At 51.9% G+C, this 13864-nt stretch overlaps 1 long non-coding RNA gene across 1 annotated transcript; it reads right to left on the bottom strand.

Moving 5' to 3' along the window:
* Positions 1-2471: 2471 nt before the first annotated feature.
* LOC114012086 (uncharacterized) lies at positions 2472-11084 on the bottom strand. The gene is made up of 7 exons (XR_008749899.1): positions 9988-11084; positions 9489-9706; positions 9206-9322; positions 8978-9113; positions 8341-8381; positions 5949-6104; positions 2472-5367 (listed from the first exon to the last, which is right to left on the bottom strand). It is a non-coding gene; the product is annotated as an uncharacterized LOC114012086 (long non-coding RNA).
* Positions 11085-13864: the final 2780 nt, after the last annotated feature.

Here is a 13864-nt window from a genome sequence, read left to right as displayed (position 1 = left end):
AAACCATGTCCCTAAGCATCACATCCAAGTGTTTTTTAAATCCCTCCAGGGATGGTGACTCCACCACCTCCCTGGGCAGCCTGTCCCAGCGCTTGACTAACCTTTCAGTAAAGGAATTTTTCCTCATGTCCAATCTAAACCTCCCCTGGTGCAACTTGAGGCAGTTTCCTCTTGTCCCATTATCTGGGAGAAGATACTGCTCCTCCTAAGCTGACTTGTGCTCCAGCCCCTCCACCAGCTCCGCTGCCCGTCTCTGGGCTCCCTCTTGTACCGAGGCACCCAAAACGGGACACAGGATTCAAGGTGCAGCCCCACCAGTGCTGAGCACAGGGGGACAATTGCTGCCCTGGTCCTGGCTGGCCACACTGTTTCGGACACAAGCCAGGATGCTGTTGGCCACCGGGGCACACTGCTGGCTCGTGTTCAGCCAGCTGTTGACCAGCATCTCCCAGTCTTTCCCCACCAGGCAGCTTTCCAGCTGTCATTCTCCAAGCCTGTGGCACTGCACAGGGCTGGTGTGACCCACGCGCAGGACCCAGCACTGAGCCTTGGTGACCCTCATACCACTGGCCTCAGCCCAGCCCTCAGCCAGGAGGGAACGCCAGACCCCAGTTTCTGTATTACCAATAGAAGAACCCCAAAACGAACCAGAAGAGAAGCCTCCCCACCAGCTGCGGGAGCAGAACACACGCCTCAAGCCGCAGTTCCAGGCTGAGCTTTAGCAACTCAGAGGACTCCTTCGTGGAAGGCTGGAGGCAGGGAACTGCCCCTCTGACCTGCCAGGCTGAACACCCACAACGGAGACGGTGGCTGCTCCTCCCGAGGACACAACGGGCAGCTCCTGCTCAAGAGAAGCTCAGACAAGCCACTGTGGGACACGGCCGTCCGAGCTGCAGCTCAGCTGTTTCCTTACCAGGAGCACAAGTGTTTTAATGCTGCGAACAACTGCACGAACGGTACATCCACCTTGGGACCCCTCATCTGAAATTAATTCTTTCTGCGGCACGCGCCAGCGATGCAAAGCCTTGCCACGGCAGAAGCCTCCAGCCATCCTCGTGGCAGCCCAGACTCTTCGTGCAAACACAGCTGGCTACAGAGACAGTGACGGGCTTGGAGAGCACATGGAGAGAGCAGCTAGCAGGAGAGAAAGACATTTTGTGACACAGGGAGTGGACAGGCGGCATCTTCCAGCGGGAAATGCCATACTCGTGGCAGCATTGCTCCGTGGAACGACAGCGTCCCTGCCTAGAGTTCATTGGCACAGGTAAAAATCTTTCACATCTGCCGCGCTTACAGTAAGGAGGAGGAGGAGGAGGAGGACAGCTTCTTTAGGAGCAGGCAGAGCTTCCCAACAAGAACAGCATGGAGGGTTGCCTTGGAGACTGCAATAAGCAACGTGTTGCCAGATGCCTGGGTCTCATACCACAGCAGGCGCTTGCCAGAAGGGTGATCTCAGCGGTGTGCGCTGCATTATCAAACATTCCTGCAGGAAAGACTGAATCTGTACAAGCAGCGGGTGAATCAGGCCATGCAGAAGGCGGTTCTTGATGTTACCATTAGTCATGGTCTTTGGCTCTGCCCCCCCCCACCCCCTGACACAACCACAGTGCTCATCGGGACGTAGAAACCCCTCCCCCTCCCCAGAAAGCAGGGGTTCAGCCCTTTGCACGCAGAGGGTAGCGGGATGGGAGCGCGGCCCCACAGGCACCCTCCGTTTCCCTGGCAGAGGCGTGAACGCAGCATCGCTCCTTACGCCTGGTCAAACCAGGACGGAGAACGAGGGTTCCAGACCCCACTCATGGCAGACGAGCCACGAAACGGCTTCCCAAGCCATCCTCGACAAAACACAAAGCTTCCCATCGCATGATGTATTACACTGCCACAGACTTCTTAAGCGCTACCAACTTTCCACCCTGCCCTAAATATTTCTGGAATTATCTTAGCGACGCACCATTGGGCTTGCTTCTAGTTTTGTCCTTTGCACGGCCACACCGTACAAAGATTTATTTCCCCCTTCTTGTGCGGGCTCCCATTTGACCGAATCCAAGGTCTGATCCCACTCATCTTTCATGGAAAACTGCTTTATCCTATCATGACCGATCTATTTAGCAGACGATATTTTAAGAATTACTTCAGCATTACAGTCAAGCTACCGGTTACACAGCACTGGCAGCACAGACAGGATAAGCAAAGAAAGCGATCCATGGGAAAATCCTCAGCTTGTTAAGAAAAACCCAAGCTTCTTGACTAAGTGCTAGGCACAAGCAAAGCCTAAGATAAAAACAGCAATTGCCACCAGCTCTGTGCACCGCTTTCACCACTTTCCAGTTTCCACCAGTTGCAGGTACACTTATATTCTAGAGAAGAAAACCATCCACAAACCTGTAACTCCTATAAAGGACCCCAGCGCTCGGTACTCGCCCTACCTACGCTATCGACGCTTGTCGGTCTTCGAGTGGCACCGTAAAATCCTCCTTTCAAAAGCCTTTTTATTCAGGACACACGTCGATGTGACCCAGAAAGAGTTAACCAGTACTCCAGGAATGTGATGAGCGTTAACCCACTGCAGCTTCACACTGTCCACTCAAAGCTGGAATCGAGGAGGGGAACAGGTCAGGTGGAGGATTAGGAAAACATCTCTCATGGTGAGAAATCTGCCAGGCTCCCAAGGGAAACGATGAAAACCCTGCTCCTTGAGTCACTTAAAACTGGACCCAGTACAGGAAAATCTGGTGTAGGGAACAAGCCTTCCCCCATAGGGGGAAAACGGAGAAGTTGGATGACCTCAGATCTTTTCCACCTCCAGTTTTTGTGGTTCCAGAAATGTGCAGAGGCGATGGCTTACACAGTGCAGGACAGGTAAGCCGGATGATGAACAGTTGCTACCAAACCTGCCAGAGTGAGTCAACCCGATCAACACAGCTCACCAACGGCATTTGGGCGCTGGACCGCTAGGGCTGCACTCAGCTGGAGGTGAGGGGGGGCTCCTAAGGAGAGAAAAAACATCAACATCTGCAAAACCCTACAACCTACGCAACGGCCAGGGCAACACAGGACCACCAGCTTATGACAGCCACCCCGGTGGCTTTTAACCTTGGCTGGTTAAATCTCCGAGCTCCAGCATTTCAGAGAGGAGTTACAGGACAAAGGATTTACACTTCACATAGCAAATGCACGATGTTTCCGTGTTTTCAGGCAAGTTCTTCCAGTTACTTACAGAGTCAGAGCCCTCAGAAAGCCTAACGGTCAAGGAAACAACCCCAGTAACACCGCACAGGATGCTGCTGGTTCTGTTGTTGCTGTTTAAGAGCCACGTCCTTCAGAAACAGGCTTACTTATTGCTAGCTAGGGTGAGGATAAAAGCTAGGAAAAGCTCATTCCTTGATTAATATCAGCCTCTCGTACTTTCTTTTGGAGACAACTGCTGCTAATGCCTGGGAGATTCATGATCTGTCTAGTCCATTATCTCCCAGCAAATCCCAGCAAGCACAAGATAACAAACACGCAGTTTGTCCTTCAGAGACCTGCACTGGCCGCTGCGTTCTCCCGAACGTCAGTGAAACAACACACAATGAAAAAAAAAATAAATAATCAAGCCTCTGAGCCTGCCTGGATCTATGGAAGGCAGCAGTTGCCCGTGCAAAGACACCTGCCCTTGACAGAGACTTGGCAGATCAGCTGGGAGGTCTATGACTCTTGTCATTCTAGCAGAGCGCCAGCCTGCCTGTTAAAACAGGGTATTTGCACAATGATGAATTCTGATTTCAAGATAATTTATAGCCTTAGTAAATAAACAGGCTTACGGCTGTTTAAACAGTCACATACGATAGCTCTGGGCAAGCACAGTGAAGAACAGAGGAGTTGCCTGAGCTGGGAACAGGCAGCAGAGGAAAGCAAGCGAAGCCCAGAACACTTCCCATCAGAAGTGAAATCCTTCCCGTCTCAAAAACACCACCTCACCCCGCTCCCTCAAACATAGTTCTCATTCACCCTTCTACTCGCATGCCTGCGCCAGAAATCCAAGACATCTTGAACATGACAGGGTATCGCGTCACCTTTCACCACCTGCCTTTGACACCGCTCCATCCAACTCGCTGCACACGGGTTCGCACCCATTTCACCCCACCTGTTTGGGCAACCACGTACGGCAAGAATTGTAGTTAGAACTTCTGCTGCTGCTAAGCTTCTGTACTTTTTTATGGCTTTTTTTTTTTTTTTTTTTAAGTGGGATTGATAGTACTGGAAAGCCGGCAGACTGGTTGAGACACTGAATTAAGACACCTTTGAAACCAGGGTTGTGGGGATCCACTTCACTTCCATTCTGTTACCAGAGGTGTTTTAGAGGGGCTGCACGTTCCACGGCACAACGACAGCCACGGCCGTTGGGGCTGGGGCAGAGGCAGGGAAGGAGCAGAGACGGCTTTTGCTTCGTTTTAGCTGTATCCCTCCAGGCAACCCACAACCACCTGCTCTACCAAGAGCAAGATAAATTATTAAGGGCTGGAGGCACCAACTTGGGAGAAAGCAGCCGAGAAGTGCAAGAAAGGAAACAGCCAGCCTACAGATACTGAGACACGTGAATCCTCTGGACAGTGGAATTATTCTGGACAATGCAAGGCACTGGATATTCCCTAGCAGTCATGGGATGAGAGGAAAAGGAAAATTTCAGCTGCCTACCAAGGACCACTCCCAGAAGGAAGGTTCGGATGAATCTCTTCTTCCAGGGAAGGGACAGAGCGTTCTCCCTGCAACCAGCTTATCCCCCCACCTCGGCACGCAGGGGAATACAGGAACAGCCCTGCCACGGCCAAGAGCACGGAGGAGATTAACTCACTCCCTCCCCACCGCGCCTGTTCCTATAGATCAAGCGACTCGGAATATTTATCCCATGTTTCGATCGTGCCTATGGGCCTGCTTGGCTCGCCGCCCTGAAGAGATTACAAGCAAGGAAAGGTAAAAAGCTAGCCAAGAGCGGCAAGGTTTTGGCCCCACACAGCGGCTAGGATGTGCTCAGCCAGGCTCCCACCCCAAGCAAAGCTGTGAGGGGCTCGGAGCACTACAGCCAGCTGGTTGCTGCTGGGCTTGCTAGGACCTGGGCTGGGTACGTGGTCAGGGCAGCAAGGACAGCCCAGCAAGCTGGAAAGCGGTCTCAGCCATACCTTCTGCCAGCCCAAAGGAGAGCATGAGTTGGAGCCAACAGGAGCCACGCATGAGGGAGAAGCCAGTCTTGTCCGTACAGGATCTGAATGGCCTCCCTTGGACAGGAGTAGCTTTACGCCAGGCTGCCCCTACCTCATCAAATAGCCTCAGGCAATCCTCCCAGCCCTGCCGCCTCTTCTCCGAGTTGGGACAACGCTTCAAAACCACCTTTGTAATAAGAAAACACACAAGACATTCCCACTACAGCAGATGACCTCATACAGACGTGCAGAAGGCTTCATCCCAGCAAACACGTTTCACAGAGATGACGTTCCCTCACCTGAGGAAACGGCACAGGGCTGGCCATAGGTCCCAGGAGCCCCGAGCGTTGGTCCCTCTCCAATTCCCGCGTTTCACCCAAAGCCAACGCAGCTCACGCCGTGAAGGCTGCCAGGGCTGCCCATCCCTCCCTCGCCCAGCAGGATGGGTTCCCGGATAAGCGGGAGGAACGCTGAGCACATGTCCTGGTCCTGGCCCGGGAGGTTGGCCTCAGAGTTCATACGCTTGAATTTGGAGCTGAATTGCCGCACAAGTCAGAGAAGCTCAAGATAAAGCCCGTGTCGTGTCTATACATGTGCTACACCCGTGTCTGAGCCAACTGGAAGTCCTGTGGCTGCCTTAATTCAGTGCCAAATCAGCGCTGAAGGATCCCACTCTTTAGTGAGTTCACCGCTGCTGCGAGGGTGCCAGTTCAGACCTGGCTCACGTCCAAACGTCTCCGAACACAGGCAAAAGGAACACGCACCTACCTGCAAAATACCACGTAAAGGCACCCAGAAAGAAACAGGCCAGGTGCAGAGCGAAGTCGGGCTCTCCAGGGACATCACCTCAGCCTCCCGAAGGTTAATTCTCCAATATCCTGGAGCGCCTTGCCTGGAGGATGATGAGCCACGGTAGCGAGCTACCTAAAGTCACAGGACACATGAGAAAAATAAATTCAGGTTGGCTAAGGCTTCATCGCCCGCCTGACCCGGAACACCATCGGAATAGCTGGGGTGCCTCGCGTACGGCCAGCGCCCACCGGTGCCACGCAAACCGCTTGGGGACACCTCTGACCCCATCACTGCCTCGTCTTGCCCAGGAACTCAGAGGAGTCGAGGCTCTTTCCCAAACCTTCCCACCAGATCTAGTTTCTGCTCACAGGCGTAGGTGTTACCGAGAATCGCTGCTGCTGGGAAGAATTGTTCCGCAAACACGCTTTGAACAGGATCCATATAGAAAAGGTTTGTATTTCCTGAATGGAAACGAAACCCCTTTATATAGGCTGCATCGGAGATTCAAGGGCCAAACTGTTCCCTTCAGACCTTATTTTCTTTGGACCTTGAGTATACCCCACATGAGACATCTGGCACGGAGCTTACAGGATACAGTTTGCTTTGGCACTGGCCGGGTTTTGGAGCTCACAGTGTTTAAATAGGATTTTATGAATTGAACAGTCTCACTCTCTTCTGTAGTGCCTCAAATTAAGGTTTCCACATATGCCTTTAATAGAGATTTGCTAAGACACTTATTGCATGTTAAATAAACATCACTCGGTGAAATAGAACACCCTCATTGAGGATTAACAAACACACAATTCAGTCGGGCTGCTGCAGCTGTTAAACCTCAAATGCAACTTCAATGTCATCATCAGTCATTTTATTAAGATAATAATTGCCCTATTAATGCTAATTAAATGACTAATGCCTTCACTGTGACGCTGTTCACCAATAACCCCCAAAGCAGATGCAGCAGGCAATCCCCTCTCTGCTTCCAGCGAGCCCCAGGTTAGTGAACAATTAGTCCACTACTCCAAATAAGCTCCCAGACAGAAGTCAGAGAGGGTTTTGGAGAATGAAGGGGGTTGTACGCAAGAAAGCTAACATCTTCTTGAAAAATCATGGGCAGGTTAGTTAATCCAGAGGTTGAGAGACCTAAGCTTGGTCTTAACCAGGTAAGCGGGGCAGAGCAGCGACTACTGGCCAACAGCACCAGCTGTAGGGCTGGCAAAGGAGAAAGCCGTCCCCGCGCTAACCACAAGGTCGCCTCATCCACACCTTACGCCACAAACACCTCCCCAGGCCCCTGCTCGGAGGGCTGGGGAAGCCCAGGCCACCTGCAAGCCCAGCGCTCTGCTGGGGCACTCGAGCCACCCAGGAGCCAGAGGGGGACGGAGGATGCTGACCCTCAGGGCGGCCTCGCAAGCTCGGCTCTATCCCCAGGAGAGCCTCGAGCAACACATACCCCGGCTCCGTGCCTCGTACGCCAGCCCCGGCTGCTCAGCACCCCCAGCCGAGGCTCTTGCGCAGTAGCCGGGAGCAGACTGCGCTGCCCGGCTGTTGGGGCTGACCTTCCATCAGGAGATGGACCAGATGTTCCCGCATGGGCTACGGAGGGGCTTAGCAGCAGCCTCGGCGCCTGAAGCCAAAGCTATGTCGTAACACTTGGCTGCCTAGGCGGAGAGATTCCCCTGCCCCTCATTCCCAGGTTTTTGGTAATGATTATTACTATTAAAGTTTAAAAATAAAGAAAGCAAAAGTGGATTCCTTGCATCCTCATCATTTTAATTGGAAGACGATCTTCCTTAAATGGTAAATGTAATTGACCTCATCGCAAAAGAGGCAGGGAGGAGCAAGTTATCATTCTCCATGTGATAGTAACCATTATTGCAGCTCAGGGATTCAACCTATTAGCACAGGCAGGCTCCCATTTGTTAGACTATAAAATAACACATTGCCAAGCCCTATAATGGGCTGCAGATTTAGATATTAATTGTTAAAGTATCTCTGAAATGTACTACGTTAAAAGGGAAATGACCTCATGTTTCCTTTGAGACCCTTCACCTTCCTCCTGCTCCAAGAATCTTCTCCTTGCTCCAGTCCCTGCCACCATCCCCTTGCTGCACAGGACTCCAGCACAACTTGCACGAGCCCTTTTTCAGGGCTCGGTTCACTCTCTAAAGCAATGCCAACCAAACCAGCTCAAAAACAAACAAACAAAAAAAACCCACCAAACCCCCCCCCCCCACCTTGTTAACCAGTTCAACTGTCACTCAAGGCTCCTCTACTGGCATTGAGGGGACAAAAGGAAAAGAAAAGGGGCAGGGGAGCATGTGCTGTGGGGGGAAGTTAGATTCAAGCCAAAAGGTTTGTGGAAACCAACCTTCACGGTTCAGGTCACTTCGTGACTAGACATGTTGTGGTCTGAAATGAGAGAACAAGGATGAGAGATAAGATAGACCTTCGCTGATCCCTTGAAGTTTTGCCACGGGAGGTACTGCCCACACCGAGACCCCGCAGCCCACCCAGGCACCCTACACCTGCCCAGCTGGGAACACAGGGCTGCATCCCTACGCATCCCCACGGGTCGTTTCCATTTCGTTCATTCCTTTCCTAGTCTTGGGGATCAGTAAGTAAGCAGGAGCATCAAAAGGCTCTTGAGATACCAAAGCACATAAGGATCACACCAGCGTGCCAGGCTAGGCATGTTTGAAATTCAAGGTGCTTGGAATCAGAGCATGATCTCAACAGGAGAGAAGCACTGAATCCTGCTCCAAGCCCGAGGCTCCAGAGAAGACATTTGGCAAGACCGGGAAGGGGAGGCCGGTAACCATGACAACCGCTCATTTCTCAGTACCAGACAACAACGAAGACTCCTGAAGATACAGGTCCCATGGCCACCGCCTCCATCCCCCCCATCCTGGGAGGGCTCTCCATCCATCACGCCACGCAGAGAACATCACCCAGGAAGGTACCACAGGCTGCCCCTCAATTCAGAGGCCCCCTCCCAAGGGGGATACCTCCGCTCGGCACGGGCAGAAGGAGCTGCTGAACACTACACTCCTGGGACACAGTCTTCTCCACCTCACAACTCACGTGGGCAGATGCCAGGCAGTCACCTCCGAGCATCTGACTTCCAAAGGCTGGGAAAAACAACTGGGAAAGCCATGTGAAAATTAACGACACGGGCGCTAAGGAACAGACAAAGCTTAAGGAAATCCACCATTGCGTGGCAGAGCTTCACCCACCTAGAACAGCAGAAACGATTCCGAAACGTGTAACTTCATCCTCATTGTTATTCACCAGACACGTCAGGTAAGCAGCTTTCACCTCCACTGGGCAACCACATCACTGGGCTTTATGATCTGTGCACAGCACATAAAATCAGGAGTAAAATTAAAACTATTCCGATCTCAGCATCAACACGATGGTGGTGCAGGTAAAAGGAACGGAACGATGCAGCCCCCCCACCCCCCCAGCCCACCTCCCAGGCATCTCAAACAGCTCACACAAGTCAATTCTTCCCTCTACCTTTCACCACCTTCCCGGTGGCTGCGTCCTCCCAGCACTTCGGGCACCTTCTGGGCGCATTGTCTTCTCAGCAGGCTCCTTTGGAGACCAAACAGAGAGCTGCTCCACAAAAAGCTTCAGTTCTCCAAGACAGCCATCTGTTGGTACGTGTCCCTGCGTCAGGGAAAGGGCTTCCAGAAGCCTGGCCACCTGAGGTAGGGCTCCAGCAGCTGGTTGAGCTAAAAACAGAAATTAAGGAGCATGGGGAAACCCTGCATTACTTTTGTAAGTTTATTAGATCAAGGCCTTGTCTCAGGCTTTTTCTAGATGACCTTCACTTTGTCAACGTGGGGTTTTTTTTCCAAGAGCTAAAACACACACCCCCTTGCCTCCTCTCCCCAGCTCTCCACTCCCCAGAGCACACTTAGATAGAAATACAGCCACCACACAGCTTTATCCCCCCTCCTCAATTCAAAGAGCACTCATGCATCAGCATCATGCTGTACCACTCGCTTCTCACCTTGGTTTTCCTCTGCATCACCAGCCACAGGATCCTGAAAGCAGCACAGCTTCATCTCCTGGGTCTGACCCAAAGGAGTTTCAACCAGGCTCCCCAACATTCACCTCCTGCAAAACCCCAGCCCCATCTAGAGGTCCCGGTCCTCTTCTCCAAGCTTCCAGCGCCCCAGCAGGGCAGCAGAAGCTCACCAGGCAGGAGGCAAGGCTAGCCAGCTCTCCTCCCCCGAGGAGCAGCATTTAAACCCAGCCAGGTGCTCATGTTTAGCTTAACTGGCAGATTTGGGTCAAGCCACACCTGGTCCCAAACCAAGCCTGGCCTGAAGTGAACCCACCGCAGACGTACCCTCCCCATCAACGCCCGCTCAATCCAGCCAGCCGCCCAGGCGGCTCCCTCCATGCCAAGGAAAACCACCCCAGGGGCTGGCTCCCAGATGACCACTTCGCCAGCCAAACTGGGAGCCACGCTGCCTGTGCTCAGCTCCCGGCTCCGTGCGAGTCACACCATCTCCCTGGGCTCAAGCCCCTGTGCCAGGATTAGGTGTCTGCTCTGTGGGGGACCTCTGGGTGTCTGTAGACCAGGGCACGCACCCTTCCCGTGCCAAGGCAAAAGCCGATGCATTCCCACACGGCTCCATCTCAGAGGTCGCCTATTCAGGTGGGAAGATTGGCCAAGAAGAAAACAGCCCGAGAGCCTGGATTTTCCTGGCTAGTTCATCATCCTTGAGCACCAGCTCTTCTGGCCCGTGTTCCTTGCAAGGCACGCTGTGCGATCCACGCGGCCCAGAGAGGAACGCTGTGCTGGAAGGAGAGCCAGGACTGTTTCAGATGTCAGTGTCTGCAGCTGCTGTGTTGATTTTAAGGCAACACATGTGCCCAGCGAAGCGGAGAGGTTAACATAACCCTGTCACTGCTCAACGCTACGAGAAGCATGAATGTTCGAGGAGTGAGCACAGAGATGTGCGGTCAGGACGCAAAAACGTTATTTGGAGATGTACTGCTTTAAAGACACAAAAGAATAAGAATGGAAACAAAACGTACAGAATTTCACAACTGACATCAAACGAGCTCTTCAAAACGAGCTTTTAAACTATATTAAAGCCCGACACACACCTTTTTTTTTTTTCCCCCCAGGAAAAAAAAGGACAGGACCTTAAAGCTGTGCTCTTCTTTAAGAGACCTTGTAGAACAGTTCTCGTGAGGAGACAAAAGTTGTTGGGGGGTTGAGTTTTGAGCTGGGGGAGACAGGTACCGCTCCACCTTTGGCAGGAGCAGCAGAAAGGAGAAGAAGATGCTTCTGGCCTGGGATGTCGACTGGCTGATCCAGTTCAGCCCCTTTCTTTCCCAATTTCCCGACTAAGTGCAGACCACCTGAAGAGCAGTGACCGGGAGAGCTCAGGGCAGTGTTTCAGATGGAACGCTCAGGCAAGTGGTCTGCTTTAACCCCTGCACTGGGGTCTCGTAGGGGCTTTCTGTCTGCAAAGCAGATGCACACATGTAGGTTGGGAAATGAGGAGGGAGAAGACACAGCAGGGACAGGAAAGGGGAAAGGCAATCATGGTCTACCACTCCGTGTTGTATTTCGAGCCCGTGGCTGCGAGTTTCTCTTCCTTTACTTCCAAAAGACTTCTTACCCAGCTTTGCCCGGTGCTTTGCAACGGGGCAGAAGGTGCTGTGTGAACACAGGGTCTGAATCTTGCCTGGGAGCCCTTCAGCTGTTGAAAAAACACAAATGCAGAAAATAAAATTTTAAAGGATCCCACAAAAAAAAAAAATCAGGGAAAAAATCTCTGCTGGACTAAATAAGGAAATGAATTCCCCTAATTACCACAAGATGCTCCCCAAGTCTGACAGTATCTCTTGGAGCAGATGTGTTCAAATAATTTTTCCTCAGCCTCCAGCCTGCGTGGGCAGATTCCAGCACCAGCCACTAATGTTAAAATGTACCTAATGAGTATAGACATTAAGAAACTGCCTTGGCTTACGGTGTCTGCATTTTTCCCATCCTCCAGGCCAAATTGCAAACGTTTTGTTGGTATTATTCACATCAGAAAGTGCTTGATTTGAAGAAAAAAAACCCCAAACCACTACAAGCTGGATCCATGAAAGCAATTGCTAGAAAGGAAGGACTGGAGGCCTTGGAGTTCTTCTGCAGAGACAGTAAGCACAAAGGGGCAGGTCTGAGCTTTTTCTAGCAGTGACAGCACATTCTGCCTGCCTTGCTCAGAAGCCCCTGCAGATGTTACTCAGGGATGAAGAATTACACACACTCGCACATACACCCCAAACAGGTTTCTCTCACTGATTTCCCGTGTGATTTGCTGTATTCGAAACCCTGCTGCATAGCGATGGAAGTTCCTGGAGCGATGTCTTCTCCGAGCAACAGGCAAGTTTGCAGCTGCAGAAATGCAGCAAATAAAATGATACCAAGTTTTTCTCCGTTGTGCTTCCCTTGCTGCTTGGGAAGGGACTGTCCAAAGATCTCGGAGAACCTGCAGCAGACGCAAGAGCAAACGCTCTGAGTTCTGCCATCAGGTGCCTCCCCTCTGCCACAGGTGTTATACAGCTGCTTTACAAATGTTAAAGCGGAGATCATTGTACCAGCTTGTAAAGAATGACTTCGCAAAAGTCTCCTTCCCACCTCCCTCTCCCTTCTCCCCATTCCCTTGCACAGAGCAAGCTCTCTCCTTCTCTCCTCAGTAATCCACACTTAGGCTCAGAAAACATCTGCTTTAATTAGACAATGGTTGCCTGAAACAGGCAAGAATGTCCTGGAATGAGGGGACTCCGGGAAAATTTGCCTTCGCCTGGGGTAGCCACCTGACCTCTTATCAGAGCGATGCCGTGCGTGCCCCTTGCAGGGCTCCACAAGGGCAGAGATGGGATAGCTTCTTGGAAGAGCTGGAAATTAAGAAATGTTAATTGCAACCTGGCCAGTTAACCCTTCCAAAGGCGCGGGACAGGTCCCCGCAGCACTACACTGACAGCAGGTATCTTCCCTGCCTGTTCCGAGCTCGGTTTCAGAATCCAAGCTCTTGTCCTCCTCAGGGCCCCCCTCTCTACCCCCAGTCTCCATCCTCGTTTCTGAACGAGCTCCAAGGTTGATTTCCTGCGTGTTTGAATAGGACCAGCTTGACACAGCCTGCCTTGGGATGAAATCACCAACTTGGCTTGCCTTCTGTCTGAAAAACAAATCCTTCTGCAGGGCTTTCATCTAGAAAAAGGACAAGGATTCTGAAATGCAGGCAGGCCCCTGCCAAGTTCCTGTGAACTGCTGCCTGAGTAAAGCTTATGTTTGCTGTGTATTTAGCTTAGCTTTAATAAAGGTTACCAAGCTGAGATTTGACGCTAAAAATAATCAATGAACCTCCTCCTGTTCGCTCCCCTGGCAGCTGAAAATAAGGAAGTCAAAACACAGGTGAGATATGGAGCGCTTGCAAGGATGAGCTGTTTTTCCAAAGAGGAATGGGAAACGCACGGGGAAATCTCACACGCTGGGTGAGCAAAGGCCGGGCAAGCTCGGAGAAAGGGAACTAAGACAACGCGAGAGGACCTTCTGCCATGAGCCAAGTATTTAGGTTGTGATGGGAATAAAGTCTTCTGGGATACCTGGGCTTTGGCTTTCCTGTTACGCTGCAGAAGATGGTGCTGCTGCTGCTAACTTCTGGGGAGCCGGCAGCTCTGCACGCACGGTGTGCCAGCAGTGTCGTGCAAGGTGTGTGACACGCGTCGGGGCCTGCTGCACGCTGGGGCTCCTGCACTGGTTTTGGGACAAGGTTGCTTCTATCCCACTCCTCAAATTTGACAAGCAGTGGATGGGCTGTTCCAGCTTGGCATGGTAGGCAGTATTTGCATCCCAAATGAGCGAGATGCCAAAATTA

Source organism: Falco peregrinus, chromosome 15, assembly GCF_023634155.1.
Source record: "Falco peregrinus isolate bFalPer1 chromosome 15, bFalPer1.pri, whole genome shotgun sequence".
NCBI classification, from domain to species: Eukaryota; Metazoa; Chordata; class Aves; order Falconiformes; family Falconidae; genus Falco; species Falco peregrinus.
Note: the sequence above shows the minus strand (reverse complement) of the source record. Positions and strands in the feature narration are given on the sequence as shown.